Raw genomic sequence first — 12892 nt, 5'->3', positions numbered from 1 at the left:
AACCAGTCTATATTAGCAGCAGACACAGTACAGTACGGTAGTCCACGGCTGTAGCTACCTATGTGTCGGCACTGGGCAGTCCGTCCATAATTGTATACCACCTACCCGTGGTTTTTTTTTCTTTCTTCTTTATACATACATACTACTACTACATCTCTTTATCAACCAGTCTATATTAGCAGCAGACACAGTACAGTACGGTAGTCCACGGCTGTAGCTACCTCTGTGTCGGCACTGGGCAGTCCGTCCATAATTGTATACCACCTACCCGTGGTTTTTTTTTCTTTCTTCTTTATACATACATACTACTACTACTACATCTCTTTATCAACCAGTCTATATTAGCAGCAGACACAGTACAGTACGGTAGTCCACGGCTGTAGCTACCTCTGTGTCGGAACTGGGCAGTCCGTCCATAATTGTATACCACCTACCCGTGGTTTTTTTTTCTTTCTTCTTTATACATACATACTACTACTACATCTCTTTATCAACCAGTCTATATTAGCAGCAGACACAGTACAGTACGGTAGTCCACGGCTGTAGCTACCTCTGTGTCGGCACTGGGCAGTCCGTCCATAATTGTATACCACCTACCCGTGGTTTTTTTTTCTTTCTTCTTTATACATACATACTACTACTACATCTCTTTATCAACCAGTCTATATTAGCAGCAGACACAGTACAGTACGGTAGTCCACGGCTGTAGCTACCTCTGTGTCGGCACTTGGCAGTCCGTCCATAATTGTATACCACCTACCCGTGTTTTTTTTTTCTTTCTTCTTTATACATACATACTACTACTACATCTCTTTATCAACCAGTCTATATTAGCAGCAGACACAGTACAGTACGGTAGTCCACGGCTGTAGCTACCTCTGTGTCGGCACTGGGCAGTCCGTCCATAATTGTATACCACCTACCCGTGGTTTTTTTTTCTTTCTTCTTTATACATACATACTACTACTACATCTCTTTATCAACCAGTCTATATTAGCAGCAGACACAGTACAGTACGGTAGTCCACGGCTGTAGCTACCTCTGTGTCGGCACTCGGCAGTCCGTCCATAATTGTATACCACCTACCCGTGGTTTTTTTTTTCTTTCTTCTTTATACATACATACTACTACTACATCTCTTTATCAACCAGTCTATATTAGCAGCAGACACAGTACAGTACGGTAGTCCACGGCTGTAGCTACCTATGTGTCGGCACTCGGCAGTCCATCCATAATTGTATACTAGTATCCATCCATCTCCATTGTTTACCTGAGGTGCCTTTTAGTTGTGCCTATTAAAATATGGAGAACAAAAATGTTGAGGTTCCAAAATTAGGGAAAGATCAAGATCCACTTCCACCTCGTGCTGAAGCTGCTGCCACTAGTCATGGCCGAGACGATGAAATGCCAGCAACGTCGTCTGCCAAGGCCGATGCCCAATGTCATAGTACAGAGCATGTCAAATCCAAAACACCAAATATCAGTAAAAAAAGGACTCCAAAACCTAAAATAAAATTGTCGGAGGAGAAGCGTAAACTTGCCAATATGCCATTTACCACACGGAGTGGCAAGGAACGGCTGAGGCCCTGGCCTATGTTCATGGCTAGTGGTTCAGCTTCACATGAGGATGGAGGCACTCAGCCTCTCGCTAGAAAAATGAAAAGACTCAAGCTGGCAAAAGCAGTAGCACCGCAAAGAACTGTGCGTTCTTCGAAATCCCAAATCCACAAGGAGAGTCCAATTGTGTCGGTTGCGATGCCTGACCTTCCCAACACTGGACGTGAAGAGCATGCGCCTTCCACCATTTGCACGCCCCCTGCAAGTGCTGGAAGGAGCACCCGCAGTCCAGTTCCTGATAGTCAGATTGAAGATGTCAGTGTTGAAGTACACCAGGATGAGGAGGATATGGGTGTTGCTGGCGCTGGGGAGGAAATTGACCAGGAGGATTCTGATGGTGAGGTGGTTTGTTTAAGTCAGGCACCCGGGGAGACACCTGTTGTCCGTGGGAGGAATAGGGCCGTTGACATGCCTGGTGAAAATACCAAAAAAATCAGCTCTTCGGTGTGGAAGTATTTCACCAGAAATGCGGACAACAGGTGTCAAGCCGTGTGTTCCCTTTGTCAAGCTGTAATAAGTAGGGGTAAGGACGTTAACCACCTCGGAACATCCTCCCTTATACGTCACCTGCAGCGCATTCATAATAAGTCAGTGACAAGTTCAAAAACTTGGGCCGACAGCGGAAGCAGTCCACTGACCAGTAAATCCCTTCCTCTTGTAACCAAGCTCACGCAAACCACCCCACCAACTCCCTCAGTGTCAATTTCCTCCTTCCCCAGGAATGCCAATAGTCCTGCAGGCCATGTCACTGGCAATTCTGACGAGTCCTCTCCTGCCTGGGATTCCTCCGATGCATCCTTGCGTGTAACGCCTACTGCTGCTGGCGCTGCTGTTGTTGCTGCTGGGAGTCGATGGTCATCCCAGAGGGGAAGTCGTAAGCCCACTTGTACTACTTCCAGTAAGCAATTGACTGTCCAACAGTCCTTTGCGAGGAAGATGAAATATCACAGCAGTCATCCTGTTGCAAAGCGGATAACTGAGTCCTTGACAACTATGTTGGTGTTAGACGTGCGTCCGGTATCCGCCGTTAGTTCACAGGGAACTAGACAATTTATTGAGGCAGTGTGCCCCCGTTACCAAATACCATCTAGGTTCCACTTCTGTAGGCAGGCGATACCGAGAATGTACACGGACGTCAGAAAAAGACTCACCAGTGTCCTAAAAAATGCAGTTGTACCCAATGTCCACTTAACCACGGACATGTGGACAAGTGGAGCAGGGCAGGGTCAGGACTATATGACTGTGACATCCCACTGGGTAGATGTATGGACTCCCGCCGCAAGAACAGCAGCGGCGGCACCAGTAGCAGCATCTCGCAAACGCCAACTCTTTCCTAGGCAAGCTACGCTTTGTATCACCGCTTTCCAGAATACGCACACAGCTGAAAACCTCTTACGGCAACTGAGGAAGATCATCGCAGAATGGCTTACCCCAATTGGACTCTCCTGTGGATTTGTGGCATCGGACAACGCCAGCAATATTGTGTGTGCATTAAATATGGGCAAATTCCAGCACGTCCCATGTTTTGCACATACCTTGAATTTGGTGGTGCAGAATTTTTTAAAAAACGACAGGGGCGTGCAAGAGATGCTGTCGGTGGCCAGAAGAATTGCGGGACACTTTCGGCGTACAGGCACCACGTACAGAAGACTGGAGCACCACCAAAAACTACTGAACCTGCCCTGCCATCATCTGAAGCAAGAAGTGGTAACGAGGTGGAATTCAACCCTCTATATGCTTCAGAGGTTGGAGGAGCAGCAAAAGGCCATTCAAGCCTATACAATTGAGCACGATATAGGAGGTGGAATGCACCTGTCTCAAGTGCAGTGGAGAATGATTTCAACGTTGTGCAAGGTTCTGATGCCCTTTGAACTTGCCACACGTGAAGTCAGTTCAGACACTGCCAGCCTGAGTCAGGTCATTCCCCTCATCAGGCTTTTGCAGAAGAAGCTGGAGGCATTGAAGAAGGAGCTAAAAGGGAGCGATTCCGCTAGGCATGTGGGACTTGTGGATGCAGCCCTTAATTCGCTTAACAAGGATTCACGGGTGGTCAATCTGTTGAAATCAGAGCACTACATTTTGGCCACCGTGCTCGATCCTAGATTTAAAACCTACCTTGGATCTCTCTTTCCGGCAGACACAAGTCTGCTGGGGTGCAAAGACCTGCTGGTGACAAAATTGTCAAGTCAAGCGGAACGCGACCTGTCAATATCTCCTCCTTCACATTCTCCCGCAACTGGGGGTGCGAGGAAAAGGCTCAGAATTCCGAGCCCACCCGCTGGCGGTGATGCAGGGCAGTCTGGAGCGACTGCTGATGCTGACATCTGGTCCGGACTGAAGGACCTGACAACGATTACGGACATGTCGTCTACTGTCACTGCATATGATTCTCTCAACTTTGAAAGAATGGTGGAGGATTATATGAGTGACCGCATCCAAGTAGGCACGTCACACAGTCCGTACTTATACTGGCAGGAAAAAGAGGCAATTTGGAGGCCCTTGCACAAACTGGCTTTATTCTACCTAAGTTTCCCTCCCACAAGTGTGTACTCCGAAAGAGTGTTTAGTGCCGCCGCTCACCTTGTCAGCAATCGGCGTACGAGGTTACATCCAGAAAATGTGGAGAAGATGATGTTCATTAAAATGAATTATAATCAATTCCTCCGCGGAGACATTGACCAGCAGCAATTGCCTCCACAAAGTACACAGGGAGCTGAGATGGTGGATTCCAGTGGGGACGAATTGATAATCTGTGAGGAGGGGGATGTACACGGTGATATATCGGAGGATGATGATGAGGTGGACATCTTGCCTCTGTAGAGCCAGTTTGTGCAAGGAGAGATTAATTGCTTCTTTTTTGGTGGGGGTCCAAACCAACCCGTCATATCAGTCACAGTCGTGTGGCAGACCCTGTCACTGAAATGATGGGTTGGTTAAAGTGTGCATGTCCTGTTTATACAACATAAGGGTGGGTGGGAGGGCCCAAGGACAATTCCATCTTGCACCTCTTTTTTCTTTTATTTTTCTTTGCGTCATGTGCTGTTTGGGGAGGGTTTTTTGGAAGGGACATCCTGCGTGACACTGCAGTGCCACTCCTAGATGGGCCCGGTGTTTGTGTCGGCCACTAGGGTCGCTAATCTTACTCACACAGCTACCTCATTGCGCCTCTTTTTTTCTTTGCGTCATGTGCTGTTTGGGGAGGGTTTTTTGGAAGGGACATCCTGCGTGACACTGCAGTGCCACTCCTAGATGGGCCAGGTGTTTGTGTCGGGCACTTGGGTCGCTGAGCTTAGTCACACAGCTACCTCATTGCACCTCTTTTTTTCTTTGCGTCATGTGCTGTTTGGGGAGTGTTTTTTGGAAGGGCCATCCTGCGTGACACTGCAGTGCCACTCCTAGATGGGCCAGGTGTTTGTGTCGGCCACTAGGGTCGCTTAGCTTAGTCATCCAGCGACCTCGGTGCAAATTTTAGGACTAAAAATAATATTGTGAGGTGTGAGGTATTCAGAATAGACTGAAAATGATTGGAAATTATGGTTTTTGAGGTTAATAATAATATGGGATCAAAATGACCCCCAAATTCTATGATTTAAGCTGTTTTTTAGGGTTTTTTGAAAAAAACATCCGAATCCAAAACACACCCAAATCCGACAAAAAAAATTCGGTGAGGTTTTGCCAAAACGCGGTCGAACCCAAAACACGGCCGCGGAACCGAACCCAAAACCAAAACACAAAACCCGAAAAATTTCAGGCGCTCGTCTCTAATTTTATTACAATATTATATTGTGATAAATTGGGCCATTTAATTCTCACTGGGACAGATTTGGTTATTGGAGCCCTTAAGCTTTTTGGAGCATAATACATGCAGCCACACCAATGGGGACTGCTGCCTATGATAGCTGTGGTGAACCCTGAAGATATATATGGGGGATAATACAGTGATGAGGCTTTACTGTAAAATAATATTGATACATCTCACCTTAAAGAGTGTAAGTATACACAGTAGCAGATTAAGAGAGGAGGGGTCTGTGTACAGGCTCCGTGTGGGTCTCCTCATCTCTGGCAGGGTCAGCAGCTATGTGGTTTTGTGCCAGAGTCTACTGCGCATGCGCAGGTCTCCGGAAACATGGCACCCGCGCTTCGTTTCCTGGAACCTTATCTACTGCGCATGAGCAAATAAACCGGGGAAATTGCCGCCACGCTATTGTCCCAGTGATTACTGTCTGCAGCACCGGCCGCCACGGGACTCCAGTGGGGTAAGTATAATTATAGTAGTACAAGGTGTGCTCCGTGAGCACTGTACATCCTTAACCCATTGTAGATACGTCAATGAGCATACATATTTGTAATGCATCAACTATGCAGGGGTTTTGGAGTTGACATGCCTGGAAATATGTGTTCAATTAAACCAAATGTTTTTTTTTCATGTGTAGATTAACCCCTCCCTTACATGCACCTGTGATGGACCAATAAATTCCACACCAAAATATGAGACTGCTATTCTCACTTTGATCAAAATTTTATCTAATATATAATAAAAACATATACAATGCAAATACCGGCCAGTATTATAAAATAACATTACACAAGATAAATACAAATACTAAACTTAGATTTAGCATACTAAATGAGCCCATAAAACTTAGCAGCCTGTGGGAACACTGAGATCTCGAAGCCTGTACTTGTCCATTCCGACATGCATTTGTCCGAATGGGTCCAACAACCCCTTGACAATGCCGTTTTATATGCAGGAATGAAAGCGTGCTATGTACGGACTTAGCGTACAAACGCCGCGCTGACGGTACAAAGTACACACAGCGCATACACACCCAATGAACACACTTTAAACCTTATACAGCAATGTGATGCGTTACTAATACACTTTAAACCTTATGCAGCAATGCAGTGTGATGTTATTACACTTTAAACCTTATGCAGCAATGCAGTGTGATGCTATTACACTTTAAACCTTATGCAGCAATGCAGTGTGATGCTACTACACTTTAAACCTTATGCAGCAATGCAGTGTGATGCTATTACACTTTAAACCTTAGCAGGGAAAGAAAGACACGACACCAGTCTGTGGCTAAACCACTGGGTTCCGACACCACAGCGTATTATTGCTGAAAGGGGGTTACAATATAAACAATACAATACAACAGAATAATGGCTACATTCAATGGTAGATACGTGAGTGGATTCGCTTGCGCTACCCGGTTCGGTCCTCCGTCATCTGATAGATAACATTGTGAGTCTTGTGTCTGACCAGGCCTGCAGCAGGCTCTCTTTATACAATTCTTCCAAAAAGCAATACAATAGATACTGTAATATCTTTGTCCATTGGACACAGGGATGCACATTTACAGTACAGGAGAGGTCATAGGTCGGTTTGAATAGGTAGGCGATGTCTTTCCCAACTGCTCTTGTGGGTGGTCTCCTCTGGATTCCCGCCGCATACATAATGTACAGTAAATACAGTTTATATCTATATTCTGCTCCTGCACATAACTATCCACAGGAACATGCGATCTTTCTTAAACCAACACCGGAATGTTACCCTTAAAATACCCTTTAGCTGGATACCAAACACCACCTTATAACCTTGTTCTGTCCCCTCCTATTCTGTAAAGGTGAATCCCTTTGTTCTGAAACCATTTAAACTGCTGTTACTTTCTGATGTGGTGCAGGGAGGCTATGTGTACATTGTGCACTATTTGGATTAAATATGTAATGTATTTTGATAGCTTTCCATGCGTTCACAAACTCTACTGTAAATACCCATACCACGCGCTAATGCGCAGGACCGCGGGAGCGACCATACGCAAATTGTGAATATGTGCACGCACGACAGAACAAGTACACGCGTGGAGGCCATCTGTGTGTAGTTTGTACGTGATGTGTGTACTGCAATATTTTTCGACTTTGACAGTCCACCCTTTGGCAGTCACCAATAACTGCCACTATCTAATCACTAAACAGAAAAATATCTACACAATATCTACAGAAGTTTGGATGGTCGGGGGGAGTGGTAGGTAGGAAATGTATGACCTAGTGGGATAGTAAAAAGCATGTATGTATGAATCCATGTCTAAGGGGCATGTATCATCGTGCCGTATATTTTCTAAATAAGCTTCGAGGTATTGCGAAGTATACATTAAATCCTTCTTATCCCGTATTAATGGTCTGTAAGTGGGCCAACAAACACTACCAAGCTCTTTTCGACTTCTTGTTCCAACAAATGGGGTGCACATTTAGTTGATGATACATGGAGGGGGAAACATATGTGAGTGCTAGTATATGTGGATATCACCTGTCGACTATGTGTGCCATTAACTGAAGGTTGCAGAGATGAAGATAAGACATAAATAAAATACATTCACATAAACATTTTGGGTAGGGCTGATGTCTTTTTCCGGATGGATGTATCTGGGCAGAGGGGGAAACAAAAGAAAAATGGGTGAACGAAACAGGCCATGAAATTAATTTGCAATCCTTATCATATCACAGTCCCTATGGATGGGTCGTAAACTAAATCTGCTGCTGTAACAGTACCCTTGCTCCTTAGACTCATCAATTTTGTGCCATGCTTGCGCCGTGTCAGAATTCGAACACACCTAAGTATCAATCCAATAATTATGACGCCTCCCAGGATACAAAGGAGAACCTTCCCTACACTCATGATGACATTTTGAGCCCACTCTCCTAAACCTGAGAACCAATTGCGTGGAATCAGTTCCTGCTTGTAAGCTTGTAACTCCCTTCCCATATACCTGAAGGTGTCGTCATACATCTCAGTGATATTATCTATCAAGTTCGCTAGCGCATGGATATACCTATAATTTATCATTCCTCTGGCAGTACGGGTGATGTCTAATGCGAGAAGGAATTGAATCCCGGTGGATTCGTGGATCAAATCAGAGGCTGCGTGCTTTGTCCTATCTATGAGGTGTCTCTTGATGATGTGTTCATAGTGAGTATGAGTATAAGGAGCCTGAGCACTGCGGTGAACGTCTTTCATCTTATCATGGGTTATGGTCATGACCTCTGGCAGTACTCTCCCAATATAACACAATCCCTCTGAGCTCGGGGCAAGCCACTTGTACGCCTTCCTCCCACATATGAAATAGGCATCATCTGGGAGGACATAGGGGACAAAATATAACATCACCATATTGCAAATTTTCCAATTAAAGAAACCAATCCCTAGTTCTCCCATCTGCTCAGTACAAGTATCGGGCTGGATGATATGAGCACAGTACCCTGGCGATACTTTTCCAACCCACATGGTCTTGCTTCCACGAGTATACCTATACCGAAAATACCTCCCACTGTTGGCTATTTGGCGTACAAGTTCAGAGTCTATGGGTATCCTATCAGCTCTGTGTGAAAAGGTCATTGTCTGGTTATTCCACGTCACTTCCCAATTTCCCGTTTTTCGGTAATTGGAAATATTAAAACACAATAAGGACCTGTCTACATGATACTAGTGGGGCTTCAAACTAGGGGGCCTAGAGATATTGCATTTCTTGTCCACCGGTCTCCCACCCCATAATTCGAGTACCTCATCTATTGCTAAAGGGTACGGTACTAATCCTGACTTGCTCTGACCTTGAGGTACCTGTGAGCACACTCAGCATTCTGTCTGGTTTAAGACCTTACCCACTAGTGAGTGGTGATCACTCAACGGATGACGGTCCATGTCGATATTAAGGTTCGACTGACATCTCTGGATGCACCCATTCTCAACTATATTCTCACAATTCCTACAAATACAATATTCATCAGACAATAACCCCTCACAGTGCCTCCGTGTTCCCTGACTACCAGAGAGCTTACTGATGCCAGCCTTTACTAAAGTGATGCGCTGATCCTGAGATCCTACAAATTCATACTTGCCATCAGAACCCATTCCAGATCCCTGCTCGACCTCTCTGGGACCCTCACCAAAACAAACTGTCCTTGATCAAAACCAGAATTACTAATAGAACCCTAAACGCAGTCTCTTGTGATCGATCCATTTCGTTTAGGGAAAGGAGGAAAATAAGAAGGGGAAAAGACAGGAAAATGCAGGGGGAGGTGAAAAAAAAAAAGAATGATACTACAACCGTTCTAGATCTGTGCTCGGATGCCCTCCAACAGTCCTGCCTCTCAACCTTCCCGTAACAGACACTCCAGTGATACGAGGTTCTCTACACTCTGCTCTTTGTCACGAGTTCTCTCCGGGTCAGCGGCCTTTCTGTAGGGAACATAAATCTTGCATTTCAATGTGTTTAACTGCTGTGTATTATCAGTTGTGTGAAGTAAACCATCTGTGGAAAGTGAAAAGAGAAAGGAAATAATAAAAAGAAAATTTTTCAGATTTGCATTCACCATAAGGCTGTCACGCCATCATGCATATCGGTGTCTATATACAGTCTCCATTCACCCGTATTCCCATTCTCCACCCTTTGTGCATGACCAGGCACACTGATACTGGTGTCCCTATGCTGGTGAGATATACTGGATTTGGGCAGAACTCTGAAAGACCGAGTAGGCCTGTGGCGTCTGAACTGTAACCCTGTCGGTGAACGTAAGAGATGAAGAGGAAGCTTTGAAGACAAATCACACAGAGTTTAGTAACAGATAAGTTGGTAGAGGCAAAGAAGATTTTACAAAGTTTGACATCTGGATTGGGCACTAAGGGGAATGATTCTCTACTCGGTCTGCTCCCCCCAAAAAAAATCTATGTGTGTTATATCTCTACTGTCGACTATCCCAGCCATCAATCCAGTGTCCTGTCCATTCTAAATTCATAGGGAACCCGGTATCTTTGAGATAATTTCCTCTACTACCTGTGATGGACATGTATCTAGAACAGCGAAATGCAACCTTAGTCTTCGTGGGTATCCAACATAATTCGTACTTCCTGGGCGGGAGCACGCTACATGTATACCATCTCTAACAAAACTTCTGCTAAATTAATTAGAGGTCATTTCTGCTAGAGAAAGAAGCAGAAGTTTAGAGACCTCCTCCTAACTAGAGATGAGCGCCTGAAATTTTTCGGGTTTTGTGTTTTGGTTTTGGGTTCGGTTCCGCGGCCGTGTTTTGGGTTCGAACGCGTTTTGGCAAAACCTCACCGAATTATTTTTGTCGGATTCGGGTGTGTTTTGGATTCGGGTGTTTTTTTCAAAAAACCCTAAAAAACAGCTTAAATCATAGAATTTGGGGGTAATTTTGATCCCAAAGTATTATTAACCTCAAAAAACATAATTTACACTCATTTTCAGCCTATTCTGAACACATCACACCTCACAATATTATTTTTAGTCCTAAAATTTGCACCGAGGTCGCTGTGTGAGTAAGATAAGCGACCCTAGTGGCCGACACAAACACCGGGCCCATCTAGGAGTGGCACTGCAGTGTCACGCAGGATGTCCCTTCCAAAAAACCCTCCCCAAACAGCACATGACGCAAAGAAAAAAAGAGGCGCAATGAGGTAGCTGTGTGAGTAAGATTAGCGACCCTAGTGGCCGACACAAACACCGGGCCCATCTAGGAGTGGCACTGCAGTGTCACGCAGGATGTCCCTTCCAAAAAACCCTCCCCAAACAGCACATGACGCAAAGAAAAAAAGAGGCGCAATGAGGTAGCTGACTGTGTGAGAAAGATAAGCGACCCTAGTGGCCGACACAAACACCGGGCCCATCTAGGAGTGGCACTGCAGTGTCACGCAGGATGGCCCTTCCAAAAAACCCTCCCCAAACAGCACATGACGCAAAGAAAAAAAGAGGCGCAATGAGGTAGCTGACTGTGTGAGTAAGATTAGCGACCCTAGTGGCCGACACAAACACCGGGCCCATCTAGGAGTGGCACTGCAGTGTCACGCAGGATGTCCCTTCCAAAAAACCCTCCCCAATCAGCACATGATGCAAAGAAAAAGAAAAGAAAAAAGAGGTGCAAGATGGAATTATCCTTGGGCCCTCCCACCCACCCTTATGTTGTATAAACAAAACAGGACATGCACACTTTAACCAACCCATCATTTCAGTGACAGGGTCTGCCACACGACTGTGACTGATATGACGGGTTGGTTTGGACCCCCCCCAAAAAAGAAGCAATTAATCTCTCCTTGCACAAACTGGCTCTACAGAGGCAAGATGTCCACCTCATCTTCACCCTCCGATATATCACCGTGTACATCCCCCTCCTCACAGATTATCAATTCGTCCCCACTGGAATCCACCATCTCAGCTCCCTGTGTACTTTGTGGAGGCAATTGCTGCTGGTCAATGTCTCCGCGGAGGAATTGATTATAATTCATTTTAATGAACATCATCTTCTCCACATTTTCTGGATGTAACCTCGTACGCCGATTGCTGACAAGGTGAGCGGCGGCACTAAACACTCTTTCGGAGTACACACTTGTGGGAGGGCAACTTAGGTAGAATAAAGCCAGTTTGTGCAAGGGCCTCCAAATTGCCTCTTTTTCCTGCCAGTATAAGTACGGACTGTGTGACGTGCCTACTTGGATGCGGTCACTCATATAATCCTCCACCATTCTATCAATGTTGAGAGAATCATATGCAGTGACAGTAGACGACATGTCCGTAATCGTTGTCAGGTCCTTCAGTCCGGACCAGATGTCAGCATCAGCAGTCGCTCCAGACTGCCCTGCATCACCGCCAGCGGGTGGGCTCGGAATTCTGAGCCTTTTCCTCGCACCCCCAGTTGCGGGAGAATGTGAAGGAGGAGATGTTGACAGGTCGCGTTCCGCTTGACTTGACAATTTTGTCACCAGCAGGTCTTTCAACCCCAGCAGACCTGTGTCTGCCGGAAAGAGAGATCCAAGGTAGGCTTTAAATCTAGGATCGAGCACGGTGGCCAAAATGTAGTGCTCTGATTTCAACAGATTGACCACCCGTGAATCCTTGTTAAGCGAATTAAGGGCTGCATCCACAAGTCCCACATGCCTAGCGGAATCGCTCCGTGTTAGCTCCTTCTTCAATGCCTCCAGCTTCTTCTGCAAAAGCCTGATGAGGGGAATGACCTGACTCAGGCTGGCAGTGTCTGAACTGACTTCACGTGTGGCAAGTTCAAAGGGCATCAGAACCTTGCACAACGTTGAAATCATTCTCCACTGCACTTGAGACAGGTGCATTCCACCTACTATATCGTGCTCAATTGTATAGGCTTGAATGGCCTTTTGCTGCTCCTCCAACCTCTGAAGCATATAGAGGGTTGAATTCCACCTCGTTACCACTTCTTGCTTCAGATGATGGCAGGGCAGGTTCAGTAG

The sequence above is a fragment of the Pseudophryne corroboree genome, chromosome 1 (assembly GCF_028390025.1).
Source record: "Pseudophryne corroboree isolate aPseCor3 chromosome 1, aPseCor3.hap2, whole genome shotgun sequence".
NCBI lineage: Eukaryota > Metazoa > Chordata > Amphibia > Anura > Myobatrachidae > Pseudophryne > Pseudophryne corroboree.
This window is presented reverse-complemented; position numbering follows the sequence as displayed.